Source organism: Moschus berezovskii, chromosome Y (genome assembly GCF_049115385.1).
Source record: "Moschus berezovskii isolate FMDL1 chromosome Y, NW_MosBer_1.0, whole genome shotgun sequence".
NCBI classification, from domain to species: Eukaryota; Metazoa; Chordata; class Mammalia; order Artiodactyla; family Moschidae; genus Moschus; species Moschus berezovskii.
In genome coordinates this window covers 79566598-79586139 of record NC_142489.1, presented here as the reverse complement: position 1 = coordinate 79586139, position 19542 = coordinate 79566598, and the positions used below count along the sequence as shown (strand labels likewise).

The 19542-nt window shown below is 39.2% G+C and overlaps 1 pseudogene; it reads right to left on the bottom strand.

Annotated features, from left to right (window-relative positions):
- Positions 1–494: 494 nt before the first annotated feature.
- Positions 495–19248, bottom strand: LOC129542152 (heat shock transcription factor, Y-linked-like; annotated as a pseudogene).
- Positions 19249–19542: the final 294 nt, after the last annotated feature.

Sequence of the window (19542 nt, the reverse complement as noted above, 5' to 3'; positions counted from 1 at the left end):
GAGACAAAAGAGGTAGGGATGGAACTCTGTCCTGGGAAGGGAGGCATAAAAAAAGAAGAAGTTTAAAAAGTTCCGAACACCAGGAAACACTCTCACTTGTGAGTTCATGGCGAGTTTCCACCTCAGAGGGCAACATAAGTGGGAAGAAAATGAGAAAAATAATCAAAACCCACAGATTACTCTCCCAATGGTAACTCCCAGCAGAGAAGCAGCGCAGACACCCGCATCCACCATTAGCAAGTTGGGGCTGGGCAGGGAGGTGCAGGCTTCATTGAGGACCCAGCCTGAATTCCTCGAGGGCAATCTGAAAGAGCTAACTGAAGATAGCAAAGCAGACTATGGGACAGCTATCCCGCCAAAAGGCAAAAAGCCCTAACCTAAGACTTTGCGAGACTGGCTCACAGAAAAAAGGACTGAGCAGAACTAGCCAGCTGCAAAGGCCCATCCCCCACAGAGACAGACAGGGGAGGTCAGGCAGGGCCAGTAGGGGGCAATCACGGCCCCAGAAAGTCATCTGATACCAAAATGCAGGCAGACTTCTTTGCTGGCCAAGACTTCTTATGTTTCTGGCCAGTTGACATCTGCCTGAGAAGGTGCTCTGGTTGTATGCCCATAAAACCAAGCAGCAGGGACTGGGGAGGCGATAAGTCACAGCGACCCTGCTGGCCAAACATCTGGTCACCTGAGCTGCTTAGACCGAGGAAGGGCACAAAACGAAGGCCCAAACAAGTCTGTGTCTTTGTGGAGTACCTGAGTACCTGAACCTGAGTGGCTCAGACCAGGGATGTGCATCCAACCCAGTGCCTCTGTGGGAGAGGGTGAGGGTGGAATGATTTCCGAGAATAGCATTTAAGCATATATATTATCATATGTGAAATGAATTCCCAGTCCACGTTCGATGCATGATGTAGTATATTCGGGGCTAGTGTATTGGGATGAACCAGAGGGATGGCATTGGGAGGGATGTGGGAGGGGGTTCAAGATGGGGAACACATGTGCACCCGGGGTAGATTCATGTCAATGTATGGCAAAACCAATAAAATATGTAAAGTAATTAGCCTCCAATTAAAATGAATAAATTTTAAAATGTTAAATAACAAAAAAGAAAAAAAATGACAATCAAATGAAGTGAGGAATACTTATGTCTAGAGTCTGAATTGATTCTGGCTATTTTAGCTCTGAATTTGAAGTTTTTGCTTTATGGTTTGTCTACACATACTAAAGCAGTCCTTGGTGCAGATTTTACTTGACAAACGCACCAGTATATATTTTACTTGATATATATTTTACTTGACATATGCACTGTGATCCATTTCTTGTTATTTCCCCAAATTGGCCAAGGAGTGACTATCATTTTTCAATTTAAGAAACAATTTGAAATCGGAGAATAATACCTTTACAATGTTTGTTACTTTCTGCTGTACCACAATGTAAATCGGCTATCAGTATATATACATGAGATTCCCTTTTGAGCAGCCCTCTCACCTGCTCTTGAGCCTCCTCTGTTACCCCACAGTCCACTCGTCTAGGGCACACCAGAGCCCTGAGGAGGAGCTTCTCATCAGCTAACTACTTCATACTTGGTATTGTACATATTCAGGGTATCTTGCTCAAATCGTGCCACTCTCTACTTACCCTTCTGTGTCCAAGTCTGTTCTTTACCTCTGCATTTCTTTTCCCACCTTTCAGACAGATTCTTCAGAACCAGGATTCTAGACTCCACATATATGCATTAATCTACAATATTGGAGTTTCTCTCTAAATTACTTCATTCTATATAATAGGCTCTAGATACATTCATATCTCAAGAAATAATCCAAGGTTTTCCTTTTTCTGGATGAGAAATTTTCCATCCTAAGGATGTACCACAGCTTCTTTATCCATTCATCAGTAGAGGACACCTAGATTGTTACATAACTTATTTAATGTAAGTGGTATTGCAGTGGATGCTGGGATACACATGCTTTTTCTTTTTTTGTCCTAATGGTGGTTTCATCTGTGTATATGTCAAATAGTGGAATTTGGACATATGGTAGTTTTATTAATACTTTTCTAAAGAACATTCATACTCTGCTCTATCTCGGTGGGAGTTGGTGATGTACAGGGTGGCGTGGCGTGCTGTGATTCATTGGGTCTCAAAGAGTAGGACACGGCTGAACAACTGAACTGAACTGAACTGCAAAACACTAGAGAATGTTCCCTTTCCTCCACATCATCTCCTTCATTCATTGCTTTAAGGTTTATATGTGTGTGAGTGTATATATATATAATATACATATATAATATATATACATATATATAATATTTGTTAATTTATAATATAAATGTTGATATATTATATTTATACTATAAATTTGTATTTTATTTTAATCATATTTTATATATTTTATTTTATTTATATATTTTAATTATATTTTAAAATTGTATTATATATATGTACACATATACACACACACACATTTGCTTCATTATTTGGTTACATTAAGCCTTAAATGCTGCATATGGAGTTTAATTCCCTGACCAGTAATCAAACATGGAACCCCTGATTTGGAATCATGGTGTCTTAGACACTGGATCACCAAGGAAGAGCCCTACTGTCTATTTCTATGATGATCACCACACAGAATAGTGTGAAATTATACCTCATTGTAGTTTGGATTTGCATGCCTTTACTATGTTGAGGTAATGTTTGCTAGGCTCAGTTTCTGGAAAGATTGTTTATCACACATGCTTGTTGAATTTTATCAAAGTTGTGTTTTTTTTTTTTTTTTGGCATCTATTGAGGTGATGATTAAAAGGGGTGGCAAGAATACACAGAAGAACTGTACAAAATCTATCTTCAAGACCAAGATAATCACGATGGTGTGATGAATCACATAGAGGCAGATTTCTTCGAATCTGAAGTCAAGCATGGCTATGAACAAAGCTAGTGGAGGTGATGACATTCCAGTGAAGCTATTTCAAATCCTGAAAGATCGTGCTGTGAAAGTGCTGCACTCAATATACCAGCAAATTTGGAAAACTCAGCAGTGGCCACAGGACTGGAAAAGATCAGTTTTCACTCCAATCTCAAAGAAAAACAACGCCAAGGAATGCTCAAACTAATGTACAATTGCATTCATCTCACACGCTAATAAAGACATGCTCAAAATTCTCCAAGCCAGGCTCCAGCATCCGTGAACCCTGAATTTCCAGATGTTCAAGATGGTTTTAGAAAAAACAGAGGAACCAGAGGTCAAATTGCCAAAATCCTCTGGATCATGGAAAAAGTAAGAGAGTTCCAGAAAAACATCTATTTCTGCTTTATTGACTATGACAGTCTTTGACTGTGTGGATCACAATAAACTGTGGAAAATTCTGAAAGAGATGGGAACCCCAGACCACCTGATTTTCCTCTTGAGAAACCTGTATGCAGGTCAGGAAGCAGCAGTGAGAACTGGACATGGAAAAACAGACTGGTTCTAAATAGGAAAAGGAGTACATCAAGGCTGTATATTGTCACCCTGCTTATTTAACATATATGCAAAATAAATCATGTGGGACGTTGGGCTGTAGAAGTACAAATGGGAATCAAGATTGCTCGGAGAAGTATTAATAACCTCAGATACTCATATGACACCACCCTTATGTCAGAAAGTGAAGAGGAACTATAAAGCCCCTTGATGAACGTGTAATAGGAGAGTGAAAAAGTTGTCTTAAAGCTAAACAGTCAGAAAACCAAGATCATGGACACTGCTCCCAACACTGCATGGCAAATTGATGGGGAAACAGTGGAAACATTGTCAGACTTTATTTTTTGGGGGTTACAGAATCACTGTGGATGCTGATTGCAGCCATGAAATTAAAGGACACTTACTCAACCAGTCCATTCTAAAGGAGATCAATCCTGGGTGTTCATTGGAAGGACAGATGCTAAAGCTGAAACTCCAATATTTTGGCCACCACATGTGACGAGTTGACTTACTGGAAAATACTCTGATGATGGGAGGAATTGGGGACAGGAGGAGAAGGGGACGAAAGAGAATGAGATGGCTGGATGGCACCACCAACTCGATGGACATGAGTTTGAGTTAACTCCGGGAGTTGGTGATGGACAGGGAGGCCTGGCGTGCTGTGAATCATGGGGTCGCAAAGAGCCGGACACGACTGAGCGACTGAACTGAACTGAACTGACTCCTTGGGATGAAAGTTACCACCAAACTAGATAGCATATTAAAAGGGTAGAGACATTACTGTGCCAACAAGGTCCATCTAATCAAGGCTATGGTTTTCCCAGTGGTCATGTACAGATATGAGAGTTAGACTGTGAAGAAAGCTGAGGGCTGAGGAATTGATGCTTTAAAACTGTGATGTTGGAGAAGACTCATGAGAGTCCCTTGGACTGCAAGGTGATCCAGCCAGTCTATTCTAAAGGAGATCAGTCCTGGGTGTTCACTGGAAGGACAGATGCTAAAGCTGAAACTCCAATACTTTGGCCATCTCATGCGAAGAGTTGACTCACTGGAAAAGACTTTGATGCTGGGAGGCATTTGGGGCAGTAGGAGAAGGGGATGACAGAGGATGAGATGGCTGGATGGCATCACCGACTCGATGAATATGAGTTGAGTGAACTCTGGGAGTTGGTGATGGACAGGGAGGCCTGGCATGCTGTGATTCATGGGGTTGCAAAGAGTCAGACAGACTGAGAGACTGAACTGAACTGAACTCAACTGAACTGAGGGGATCATATGGTCTTAATCCTGAAAAATGTTATGAAGTATCTCATGGATTGATACACAGCTATCAAAAAATATATGTATATCTGGGGAAAACCACACATATTAAATCTGTTTGATACTTTTAATGTGTTTTTGGATTTTTCTTGGGATTATTTTGTTGAGGATGTTTGCCTCTATGTTTGTCTATGTGATACTAGTTAACTTTTCGGTGTAAACTTTGTCTTTGCTATCAGGTGATGCTGTACTTGTAGGATGATTTTGTGGGTTTTCCTACTGTTGTAGTATTTTGGAAAAGTTTTAGAAGCACATATGTTAACATTTAATTTAATGGTTCATAAAACACCTGTGACATCATCTGGACCTTTAATGTTGTCAGTTGGCAAATTTTTCATAGCAGTGTCAATATTAGTGGTTGTAATGTTGTGTTCATATTTTCTGTTTCCTTTTAGTTGAGTTTCTAAGAATTAGTCTGTGGCTTTCAAATTCTGCATTTTATTGGGTTAAAGTTGGTTGTTGTAGTCTATCATGATCCTTTGATATTTCTGTGCTTTTGATTATACTGTCTCCTTTCTCATGTATAACTGTATTGATTTGAGTGTTCTCCGTTTTTTGTTGATGAGTCTGCCTCATGATTTATGCATTTTCTTTATTCTCTCAAAGAGCCCACTATTAGTATTATTGATCTTTGCTATTATTTTCATCTTTTATTTTTCCTGTTCTATTCTCTATGTTTTTATTTTTTTTCCAAAACCTAATTTTGGCATTTTGTTTATTCTTTCTCTAATTGCTTTAGTTGTAAGTTTAATTAGTCCTTTACCCTGTTTCATGGGTTTTATGCAATCACATTTTCTTTGTCATTAGTTTGTATGAATATATACTTCATGGAAAACAGATGTGGAAACAGTGCCAGACTTTATTTTTTGGGGCTCCGAAATCACTGCAGATGCTGATTGCAGCCATGAAATTAAAAGACGCTTACTCCTTGGAAGGAAAGTTATGACCAACCTAGATAGCATAATAAAAAGCAGAGACATTACTTTGCCAACAAAAGTCCATCTAGTCAAGAATATGGTTTTCCAGAGATCATGTACAGATGTGAGTGTTGGACTGTGAGGAAACCTGATCGCCGAAGAATTGATGCTTTAGAACTGTGGTGTTGGAGAAGATTCTTGAGAGTCCTTTAGACTGCAAGGAGATCCAACCAGTCCAGTCTAAAGGTGGTCAGTCCTGGGTGTTCATTGGAAGGACTGGTGCTAAAGCTGAAACTCCAATACTTTGGCCACCTCATGCAAAGAGGTGGCTCACTGAAAAGACTCTGATGCTGGGAATTGGGGACAGGAGGAGAGGGGGACGGCAGAGAATGCGATGGCTGGATGGCATCACTGACTCGATGGTGGTGGGTTTAAGTGATCTCTGGGAGCTGGTAATGGACAGGGAGGCCTGGTGTGCTGTGATTCATAGGTCGCAATTATTCGGACACGGCTGAGTGAGTAAACTGAACTGTACTGATACACACACACACACATACACACACACACACACACACATATATATTTTTCTCCTTGATTTCTTCATTAATTTCTTGGTAATAAAGAGGTGTATACATGAACTTCAATGTATTCATGCTTTTCAGTTTTTATTTTGTTATTTATGTCATGTTTATTTGTTTTTGTTTTTCTCCCGCACTTATGAATGACATATAAATCATAACACTGTGGTTAAAAAGAAAAATGTTTGACACAATTTTGATTATCTTAAATTTACCAAGTCCTGATTAGTGATGCAGTTTGTGATTTATTCAGAAATATTTCATTTAACCTTGCGAAGATACTGCATTCTTCTGGTTTTGGGTGAAATCTATTTTAGTATCAGTTGAATTGTCAGGTCTGCTTGCTATTTAAGGTTTGTTTTCTTTTAATACTTCATTTAAAAGTTGGAAGATAATTATTTTCCAATGTTGTTCTGGCTTCTGCTTTCGAAAGGAATGGAACAGCCTACAGTAGACATATGGCAGTTATTGAGCTATCATCCATTTCTTGTTGTTTAGTTGTTCCATGCGCTTCTTAAATATTTCTTGCATGATCTCCATTTATTTCCTGAGAGGTTTGATCATCTTTAATATCGTTACTCTCAATTATTTTTCTGCAACAATTTCTATTTCCTCTTTAATTATGTCTTATGTGTTTTTACCTTGTTTCATTGCCTGCAAAATACTTTACTGTTTTCAGATTTGTTTAGCTTACTATGTAACTGGTCTTTTCTTCCCAGGGTGCAGGATGGTAGTATTTGCTTCCAGTCTGTACCGTGAGTGGATAGCTTGGTCAAGTGGTTTGTGTGTCCTTGGAGGAGGAGGGACTGGCAATTACATTTGCCGCTGATGATGTTTCTCTCTCTTTCATGGTGGGACCGTGTCAGAGGGGTCTTTTGCAGGTGTGTATGGGTTTAGTGTACTTTAGACAGTCCATCTGGGAATGATTTGGGTTGTGTTTCTGTCTTGCATTTTGTGTGGTGTGAGCCAGCAGCTCTGGATAGTATAGGCTTTTGGGTGGAATGGTTCTTCGTTTCAGATGGAGGTCTTCTTAGAGACTCTCACTAATTAACATTAATTTGAGCTGGAAATTTTCTGGTGGTCTATGATACAATGCTGAAGCCCTCGATGATCAGGCCCAACTTCCGGTCAGAGAACCAAGATCACATAGTAAAAGATTAGACTGAGGAAACAAATGAAGACAGGCAAATGGCAAGAAATAAAAATCAAACCACAGGTAATATAACAGAAGCAGTAATGACAATAGGGAAGAACACAGAATCAACAATAGAACTAAATAAATAAATTGTAAGACATAAATCAACACCAGAGCTGAGTGACACCTGAAGAATAAAGGAAAAAAAAAAACTCTGACAAAATGATAAGAGCGTTCCCACAGAACAAGAGAAAATCACAGTTAATGTGGAACTATATATTTATTAACACAAAAATGAGAAGAAACAACATCAACAAAAGGCACAGAAAGCAGGAAAAGAAAGTGCCCAATAGATACATACCAAAAAATATACAGGATATAAACAATCTTAAAACACAAAATAAGCAAGAATAATAAGAAAGCTTTCAAGTGAGACAAAGAGTGAACCACCACACAGCATAGCAAAACAGTAAGTACAATGAATGTTACCTCGGGTCCCTGCTGTCAGGGTTCTGGTCCTGAACATGAGCCACAGCACAAATCCACCTCTCTAGAAAACTTGCCCAAATGTGGGCAGAACTTAACTCTGGATCTTCAGTAAGGACAGGTCAGACTCTAAACTGGGATAACTCCTATTGGTTCTGAGAGATGCAAGAGCCTGGGTATTTTCATTCGTTGGAAACCTATTGTCCATTTTTATCCCATAGAGAAAGCATCTGCAGAGTTGATTGCATGTATTTAATCTGCGGCTTGCTCAGCTGGTGGGAAACTTTTCAATCCTTTTCCTTCATTTCCCTGATCCTGAGTTTCAGATGTAGTTTGATAACAACCTCTCCGTGTGGTCACCAGAGAAGGCTACCCCCAAGACCCTTGTGGAACACTTGGGCCTGCCTTGGTGAGCACAGGAGCAAGAGGTACAGCTGCTGGGACTTTAGAAACCCTGGTGGTATCAGTTTTTCGGAGAAGCCAGGGACCATGGGCAATAAAATCATGGCCCTAAAGGGATAGGTTTCTAGCCTGTGGTGGCAGAAGCATGCATGATAGTTCTAGCTAGTCCTTTTCTCTTGCCTGATAGTAAGTCTTAGCATGTGGCACGAGGGCGAAATTTAATGCTGTCACCACCTCCTCTGTGTGACTGAGTTCTAAGTTCCCACTTTTTTGTCAGTTTGGGATTTTTCAAAATGCATTCCTTTCTACACAATTTGTCATCCCAAATGCATACCTCCATCTCCACAGTCAAAAGCACTTCCCTCCCAGGTTGTCTTTCTAACCCCATGTTTGATCGTCCAGGCCCTTTTACACTAGTTGACCTGCACTGCCATATGGGGCATGCAGGACCACACCACACATTCTCTGTTCGATTTTCACTCTAGGAAAACTATATTTCATCAGCTTCTTCACCTTGCTTCCTTTCAGTCAAAATTAATTTAAGTTTAGTGAGGTAACTTGCCTGAATCTTCAATCTATTCCCTGCTTCTCCATCTCACACCCCAAAACACAGGCTTGGTTTTATTCATCTCATCCTCTTCCCATCTTCCCTCCATTCTTCCCAGTTATGTCTAGTTTCCATATAGACCTCACTGTTGAGCAAGGTCTTCTGTTAATATTCATTTGATGCTCTGAAGGAAGTATTGTCTTTATAGAAGGATTATTTGTAATGCCTCCACGAAGATATTTGCACTCAATGTCCTCTTATTTTTTCGAGATCAAAACTTCTGTTCTTATTTCTAGGCTAGCTCTATAATTCCTTTAAGCATGCCGGTGAAGGAACAAACTTTAGTTGACATGAATTAATCAGTTTGATGGGATAGGTTACATACGTAATTGATACTTCATTGATTTTGGACATGCAAATAAGCACATTTATGTTTCCTGAAATTTCTGCTAATTAAGAATTGCCATCAGCTTGAGGAACTATAGTTCTTTACCAGATAAGAGGTGCTACAGTAATTCAGCTCAAAAATTCACTCCCTGAAAATATCTAGCTATTTGCCAAACTGTCCTGACATTTTCCCAGAACAGAGATTCATTATTTCAGCTCTGGAAACTTAACTATTTTAAGTGAGTGTCAAAGGTGAGAGAGTGGCATAGGCATAATTTAATTCTTGTATAGGTAGATGCAAGGGCCCAGGAATGTAACAACTGGGAGATGATAGCTTGAAATGGAGACACAAAGAAAAAAAAGGTGTAAAACAAAACAAAGCAAAACAGGGAGGTGAAGTTGGTCATTTAATCTAAAGGTAAACCTTAATTGGAGTTGGGATCTTAGAAGCAAGGGGATTTCATAAAGTTATCTACATTTACTTTATTGTCTCTTTTACTGGCATAGACTGCATGTCAAAATAAGGTCATTCAGTGCTGTCTGACTCTATGTGACCCCATGGACTGTAGACTACCATTTCCTTTTCCTGGGGATCTTCTAGACCCAGAGATCAAAACTGGGTCTGCCCCATTGCAGGCGGATGATTAGCATCTGAGCCACGAGGGAAGCCCTTCGACTGTGTGGGTCATAACAAATTGTGGAACATTCTTGAAGAGAGAAGAATACGGGACCATCTTACCTGTTTCCTGGGAAAGTGCAGGCAGGTGAAGACACAGCAGTGGGAATTGCAAAAGGAACCATGAACTGGTACATAATAGGGAAGAAAATACATCAAGGCTATATATCGTCACCCAGCTCATTTGACTTCTGTGCAGAGTGCATCATGGAAAGTAATTTGCTGAAAGAATCTGAAGCTGGAAACAAAATTACTGTGAGAAGAATGAATAACCTGATTTAGAAGATGACAACACACAAATGGCTTAAATAAAGCATCAAGTAAAGAGCCTTCTGATGAAGGTGAAAGGGGAGAATGGAAAATCTGGATTAAAACTCAATATAAAAAACAAACACTCCCAAAAAATAAGCTCATGGAATTTGGTCCCATCATTTTGAGATATATTGATGGGATTCGATTGAATTAGTGATGCGTTTCCCTTTCTTGACCTCAGATAACACTACTGAATTGACTGCAGCCATGAAATTTAAAGGAACTTGCACTTTGATGAAAAGCTGTGACCAACCTAGACACCACGTTAAAAAGCTGAGAGATTAATGAAAAAGACCTGACTAGTCAAAGTTGATTTTCAGGAGAAATTAGTTTAGGACTGAACAGAACCATAAGAACTGAGTGCCATAATATTGACGCTTTGCAACAACGCCTGGAGAAGATGTGTGAGAGTTCCGTGGCGAGCGTGGAGTTCAAACTGGAAAAGCATGAAGGAAGCCATCTCTGACTGTCTCAGAAGGACCAATGCTGAACATGAAGAGCCAATATATCGGCCACATGAGTCCTAGAGCAAAATCACTGGGAAGAAACCGATGCTGGGAAAGAGTGGGCACAGGAGAAGAAGGGAACGGCATAGGGTGAGATGGCCTCAAAGCATCACTGACTCAAATGTCAAGGATTTCAGAAAGCTCTAGGAGACTTGAAGGGCAGGTGAGCCCAGGGTTCTTGCTGTACATGTAGTCAGAAAGAGTCAGACAAGACTGAGTGACTGAACTACATCAAAAAATTACTCTTGGCAGGGCTGGGAGATAGTTTAGATAACATGTTAAGCCTGCCATTGTACCTGGGATGATAAGTGATATTCAGGACATTTAGAAAGAACAAAGCTCTTGTCAGTTTCCTTCTTTTCCTCCCTCACATTGTACTTCTCACAATGTTTTTGGAGAGTCCCAGAAAAGAACTCCTGCGGAGTCATGTGGTATCTTAAGATGGAAACCTCATTCCACCTGCCACTTGGATCTACATCTTGGTCTTAGGCAGAAGGAGGTATTGTCTGTAAAAGTATCTGCTAGAGCTTCCCATCTTCTGATGTGTTAAAGGCTGATATTTGATATTAAGGATGAGGTGAGAGTTAAGCAAACATATCTTCTCAACCAAACTCTGTAATCCTGGGAGAAGCATCTTTGACTTGTGTATCCTAGCTGCCCTTAGGAAGGTTTACATGGGGTTACATTAAGAAGCATGGATGTAGGTAGGAGACTTTATCTATTTAAACTTTGCCACTTCCGTTCTCTGTAAATAGACCATTCCTCTTCTCTTAATGTCACATTTTTTGTCTTCAGATGAATTTAAGAATTGTGGAACTGTGTGAATGCATGTGAAGTACTATGAAACTGAAGACAGGGAATACACAGTTTTCCTCTTTGAATCAGATCTCGAGACTTTTGCCTTAATAGATTTGCACTACCAGTGACTCTCATGTATACATATTTTTTTAATTTATTTTAATTGGAGGCTAATTACTTTGCACTATTGTATTCATTTTTTCATACATTGACCTGAATCTGCCCCGGGTGTACATGGGTTCCCCATCTTGAACCCAGCTCCCACCTCCCGCCCCATTGCATACCTCTGGTTCATCCCAGTACACCAGCCTGAGCATCTTATATCATGCATCAAACATGGATTGGTGATTCTTTGCCCATATGATAATATACATATTTCAATACCATTATATGATGATTGCCACACAGAGCTGAAACCAGAATTCCTGTATAATCATCATCTTATCAGTGTGGTAGGGTTTGGATATTTAAGATTTTATCTAAGAAGTATGTGGGCCATGTTATCACTTGCTTCTATTTAATTGTCTTCTTTAACTGATACCCTTTTGAAGGGGTAAGGCCACTTCTACCATCATTAGTTTCTTTGATCCCTAAGAATGTTATTCATATTTGTGAGTGTGCCACTTCCTATAGCAAAGTAGTATCCTATTATAGGAAGGCCTGGTTGAAACTCCACGCATATACTTAGCTTCTCTAGTATTGCCAAATTATTGGGTGGGTGTTTTTGTTATTGCCAGACATCACAGACTTCTAAGGCCCCTCTCAACTTTTGCTGGGATGATTGTGACAGTGCCATAGATTTTAAGTATATTAGGGAGAAGTAGCTTGGTTATTGTCGAAATACTTTCAATTTTTGAGACTCATCCATTTGTCTTGTACTTTGAAATACTACAGCAGACTTGACATGGAAGCAAGCTAGATGTCCATCTGCAGATGAATAGATAAGAAAGCCTTGGTACATATACACAACGGAGTATTACTCAGCCATTAAAATGAATGCATTTGAACCAGTTCTAATGAGGTGGATGAACGGGCATTTTAATTTGTACTTCTTTATGGTAATGAATTAGCCGTTTCTTCAGCCAAAATCTCTAACATAAAAGTCCAAAAGAGAACCCAGACGTACACTCACAATCACATTCTTAATCTGATACAAATACACACACACACACACACACACACACACAAGCAGAGTCACAATCTTACATGCCCAAAACACAATTATGAAAGGAAAAGAAAACAAGGCTCATGAAGGACACCTATGAAATGCAGAGTTCTCTGTTATCTGTTTCTAGGCCTAATGTTGGAAGCTATTTTGTAGTTAAATGATTTCCCTCTAGTGACATTTTAAATCAGAATGTTTCAAACGATAGAACTTTGTTCTACATTCCAAGGGATCTTAGAGTATTTTGCATCAAAAAATATTCTGTGATTTAATAAAATGAAAATAATGTTGTAGTGTAACAATATTGAAGTCATATTGACCTCTTTAGGCCTTTCAGTGACACATTTGCTTTTTATATTTTAAGCATCCAATTTCATCCACTGACCTTGTCCCATCAGTTTTTCTACTTTTTGCTCCAATCTTCTGTATTTACCTCACTTAATTTTTTTGTTTTCAGTTTTACAATTTTAGGCAATTATAAAGTAAATACAATTATAAAGTAAATACAATAAAGGAAAGAAAATTGAATTCATGATTCATGGGGTAGTGGAGAGTCGGACACGACTGAGCGACTGAACTGAACTGAACTGAACTGATACAAAGGAAGCAAATTTGACTACATCGTCAGTCAGTTAGGCAGTTCAGTCGCTCATTCTTGTCTGACTCTTTGCGACCCCATGAATGTGCGAACATGCCAGAGCTCCCTGTCCATCACCAACTCCCGGAGTTCAACCAAACTCATGCCCATCGAGTCGGTGATGCCATTCAGCCACCTCATTCTCTGTCTTCCCCTTCTGCTCTTGCCCCAAATCCCTCCCAGCATCAGAGTCTTTTCCAGTGAGTCAGCTCTTCACATGAGGTGGCCAAAGTACTGCAGTTTCAGCTTTAACACCAGTTATTCCAATGAACAGCAAGAACTGATTTCCTTCAGAATGAACTGGTTGGATCTCCTTGCAATCCAAGGGACTCTCAAGAGTCTTCTCCAGCACCACAGTCCAAAGCATCAATTCTTTGATGCTTTTCTTCACAGTCCAACTCTCACATCCATACATGACCACTGGAAAAACCATAGCCTTGACTAGCTAGACTTTGGTTGGCAAAGTAATGTCTCCGCTTTTTATATGCTATCTAGGTTCATCATAACTTTCCTTCCAAGGAGTAAGAGTCTTTTAGTTTCATAAAAATCCTGAAATCTGAAACAAGAGCATTTAACTTTGGGCTGAAATCATAACTAAGGACACCAGTTTCAATAACATTTACCATTGCCTCAAAATGCTCACCTCTCTAAACATGACATTCTCAACTACATTGACTGTAATTTTTCATTGAAAGAAAAAGTGTGTTTGTGGATCACTCCCTTATTTACACAGATATTCCACGGATTTCACTGTTCATTAGTTGCAAGAATGAGAGCGGTGAACTTAACTTGGTGATGTCCTATGTCGGTAACCATCCTAAAACAGGGATATGGCTTGATGTTGCCACCATCATCTAAAGGAATGACCCCAAATTTGAGATTGCAAAGATTTCTAAGTAGTGTTCGTGATATCTGGATAGTCCCACAAGCAGACACTTTGTTTAGAGTAGTTCATTGTGAAATATATTAGAGAACAACCATTGCTATTAATCCCTGCTTACTCCATGACTTTTCTAGATTATTAAAATTAATGCTTCTTTTTTTTCATACATGTCTCCACAACTACTCTTGGATGTTAGGGCACTGGGGCCTGAAACTACATGCTTAGAATGGGTTCTTATAAACTTCATGAGAGCGCAGTCATTTTATGATATGAATTCCCACATTTAACATTCGTATAAATATAACAAATATTTATCAACTTGGAAAAATTTATCAGTAAGGAGGAAAGGACCAATTATGGTAATAACGAAGGCTATAGGAATATGTTGAGTTATGTATATAGCATTTGATTGGTTATGACATTTCTTTATTGATAACTAGTAAGTACTTAAAATGTATCATTTGCAGGCTTTAATTTTAGCTGATATGAAAGATACAGAGAGTAGACCCAAAAGACACTGAGGATCTGATATCTGGGCTCAACTTGCTAGGAGGGCAAATGACAGTTCCTTCCAACCCAAAAAATGAGTTGAGACAAAATTGTGAGAAGGGGCTTAGCATGACTGAAATTAGGTCGAGTGATTGTAGCTCCGGAAGCACAGTATAAGAGAAAGATAATGAAATTATTAAGGAAAAAAGACCATGTCTTCACAGAAGTTGTTAATCATACTGATGTGCTGCAGTCACCACCAGGAATTTATTTTGTCTCTGTGGGAAACGATAAGCAACATCTAAATATGCATTAGGAAATATAGGGTGGAATCTTGGTGTCAGCAAATAAAGGTGTGCCTTAAGGATAGCATCTTCCCTGGTGGCTGAGACAGTGAAGTGTCTGCCTGCAATGTGGGAGACCTGGGGTCAATCCCTGGGTCGGGAAGATCCCTGCAGAAGGAAATGGCAACCCACTCCAGTATCCTGGCCTGGAGAATCCCATGAATAGAGGAGCATGGTAGGCTACAGTCCATGGGGGTCGCAAAGAGTCGGACACGATTGAGCTACTTCACTTTCACTTTCATTTAAGGACAGTAGAGCAAAAATGACTTTATACAATATCACTTGTAATATACATATCGTGTGCTGACCATGTGCCAGTCACTGATTATGTCATGCTATCTTTGGTATCACAGTGACAGTACAGTGGTGATCAAGATTTTGATGATCAAGATTTTATATATTTTCAATTACATAATGAATTTCTATACTGAAGCTGTCTACTCTTTTAAGCCTATACCAGTATCTAATAGAATATAATGTAACTATGAATGCACTAAGGTACATGCCGTGCATTTCCATTGCTTTAATTTTATTTGTATCTCTTCCTTCACCCATACACTCCATATGTACATACCCATTCATTTCAGCAGGGATGATTTCAGAAATCCCGTTACATCCATTACCTCTTTTATCTTTGTTCTCGTTTTCTTGCTTACAAATATTAGATCAGGTGTCATTTACCTAGGATGCATAACAAATGTTTTCTTGTTCTGAAGAGTTTATGAAACAGTGCAGTAAACTAGTCAGACATTTTATTAAAGCCTCATTTTTCTCTTCATCGTTTGTAAAAAGAAAATGAAAGTATGAAGATGAACATATAACTTTACTGTTCAAATACAAGAATTGTAGGTATTCGTTGACATCTCCCCCCAAAATTTCAGTGTTCATTCAGTTCAGGTCAGTCTCTCAGTCGTGTCCGACTCTTTGTGACCCCATGAATCACAGCACGCCAGGCCTTCCTGTCCATCACCAACTCCCGGAGTTCACTCAAACTCATGTCCATCCAGTCGGTGATGCCATCCATCTATCTCATTCTTGGTTGTCCCCTTCTTCTTCTGCCCAAAATCGTTCCCAACATCAGAGTCTTTTCCAGTGCGTCAACTCATCTCATGAAGTGGCCAAAGTACTGGAGTTTCAGTTTTAGCATCAGTCCTTCCAATGAACACCCAGGACTAATCTCCTTTAGAATGGACTGGTTGGATCTCCTTGCAGTCCAAGGGACTCTCAAGAGTCTTCTCCAGCACCACACTTCAAAAGCATCAATTCTTTGGTGATCAGCTTTCTTCACAGTCCAACTCTCACATCCATACATGACCACGGGAATAACCATAGCCTTGACTAGACGGACCCTGGTTGACAAAGCCATATCTCTGCTTTTCAGTGTTATCTAGGCCGATCACAACCTTCCTTCCAAGGAGCAAGCGTCTTTCAATCATGTCTGCAATCAGCATCTGCAGTGATTTTGGAGCCCCCCAAAATAAAGTCTGACACTGCTTCCACTCTTTTCCCATCTATTTCCCATGAAGTGATGGGACCAAATGCCATGACCTTTGCTTTCTGAATGTTGAGCTTCAAGACAACGGTTTCACTCTCCTCTTTCACTTTCAAAAAGAGGCTTTTTAGTTCATTAGGCTCCACAATCTGACATTTATTAGATAGGTCCGTTTTAATTAGCATGGTTTTCACATAACGATGATTCTTGATGAGTTGACTTGAAAGAGAGGAGGCAGATATACAAGTGATCATTGGCACTGAGGGCCATGAGTTGCCTCTCTTTTAAAGGTTACGAAAAAGACTATCATGTGCTGACATATCAAAATATCTAATCTGGAAACTTAGAATACTCCACCCTCAGTTCATAAAAACTGCTCTGTAATGGAGATACGATGTGGTTCTGAGAAGCAGATGTAGTTATAGTAGGCAAATCCTCAGCGTGTCCATTTACCTGAGTGTAGCTGCTACATGAGTGCTACTTAAAAATGCTCAACTGATTTAAAACAGCAGGTTGATCTTCCAAAATCTGTTCTGTTTGGTTAACTGATATTGATTATGGGGACTGTAAGTCACACAGAGCTAAATCTCTTGTATTAGCGACCATCTGGCTGGTGTGAGGCTTTTGTATGAAACGCACACTTAAACTGGTGGAGGCTGAAAATGTACTCTCTCCACTAGTTTCAGGAAGAAAATCAGAGTTACGACCATCTATGTTGACACTTGCCTTAACATGCTTCTTGCAATCTCGAACTAATGAAGATATTGCAGAGGCATTGTTAATCCCAACTCTTCTTTTTATTCTTACTAAAAGTTGAGGATAGCCTCATTTGAAATTTGGATTATAGTTGATCTGTAACTAAAGTCAAAGGATACAATTATTTAGTTTCTTTATAAACCAAGGTAAAACTGCCATAAAAGCTAAACTATAAAAGTTTATTCCTTCATACAGATGGCTAACAAACACATGAAAAGATGCTCGACATCACTCATAATCAGAGAAATGCAAATCAAAACCACAGTGAGGTACTATTTCACTCCAGTCAGAATGGCTTTTATCCAAAATCTACAAGCAATAAATGCTGGAGAGGGTGTGGAGAAAAGAGAACCCTCTTACACTGTTGGTGGGAAAGCAAACAGCACAACCACTATGGAAAACAGTGTGGAGATTCCTTAAAAATCTAGAAATAGAGCTGCCATACGACCCAGCATACGCACTCTTGGACATACACACCGAGGAAACCAGAATTGAAAGAAATACATGTACTCCAAAATTTATCGCAGCATTGTTTATAATAGCCAGGACATGGAGACAACCTAGACGTAATCTGCAGCTGAATGGATAAAAAAGCTATGGCGCATATAAACAATGGTGTATATTAAAAAGGATACATTTGAATCAGTTCCAATGATGTGGATGAAACTGGAGCCTATTTTACAGAATGAACTAAGGCAGAAAGAAAAACACCAATATATTATACTAACACATATATATGGAAATTAGAAAGGTGATAACGATAGCCCTGTACACGAGAAAGCAAGAGAGACACAGATGTATAGAACAATCTTTTGCACTCTGTGGGAGAGGGCGAGGGTGGGATGATTTGGGAGAATGGCATTGAAACATGTATATTATCATATGTGCAACGAATCACAAGTCCAGGTTTGATGCATGATACAGGATGCACGGGGCTGGTGTCATGGGATGAACCAGAGTGATGGGATGGGGAGGGAGGTTGGAGGGGGTTCTAGATGGGGAACACATGTACACCCAGAGCAGATTCATGTCAATGTATGGCAAAACCAATACAATATTGTAAAGTAATCAGCCTCTAATTACATAAATTTAAAAAAGAAAAAAAATATTCCTTTAATGATACCAATTAAATTGAATCAAATAAAACGCCTCCAGATTAGTTTTAACAACTAACATGGTAGAACAATTATGCTTTTAAACGAAAAATATGTTGTATATATAGAGTAAATGCCACTTTAAATTTCTTGAAGACTCATATCTTGTTTCAAGTTGACTGGAAAATTTGTTAAACATCAAATACTATATTCTCAACCTGTTCTCAACTTCAAAAGATAAAGCTTTTTCAACAATTTGCTATCTCAATTTTAAATTCTGTTTTAGCTACATATGGTAACATGCTTTCTAGGTCACATGATTTAACCTTACATATTGCTAATAAGTGAAAATTTTGGAATACCTTGCTCGAAAGAGAGATGTTGTTTTCTTCTTCCAGAAAGTCAGATAGTGAAGCAGAACTTTGAAGAAGTTGTCGCTTTTTACTGAACCCATAAAGGTTAAGCTGTCGAACTTAACTTTTCATTTTATTGGTTTCAAGTATTCTGAAAGGTGCCTTTCTTTCCAAGAAATCTTTCCTGAAAAGTTCTTCATTGATCAAAATACAAGTGCCACTCTCATCCCACTAAATAGATTCAAATTGAACACTTTCAACAATATTATACCATTTTTGTGGAAAAGTGAGTGAAAGAAAATCATTCAGCTCACGTGTTTCAGAGACAGAAAATGTGTAACATGGCCTTTTCATCAGAACTTCATCAGACAAAGCCTGAAAAGCATATTCTTCAATAAGAGATCACAAAACCGAATACCCAGCAAGTGCATAATCCTTCAAAAGTCTCATGGAGGTTTCTGAACCAGGGCATTCATCGTTAGGAGGCACATCTTGAATTTCTGAAGAAATAAGTGCCATCTCAGAAAAATCTTTATTCAGACACGTTTCTCACTTTTTTGATTTTACACACTGCAAATTCAAATGCTGCTTGGCTGTCCTACAGAGAGAAACTCCCTAGACCATCAGAGTGGTTCAAAAAGTCACTGGTCTCCTAGCGATGGACGGGTGCCTGTTACATCACAAAGTTACTGGTCTCCTAGCAAATGAAGCGTAATGTTCAACCAGTGTTTACTTCAGCATAATCTTAAAATACAGTCTCCTTACATAAATAGCAACCAAAACCATAAGCCTGCAAAATCTCATTCCTAATGA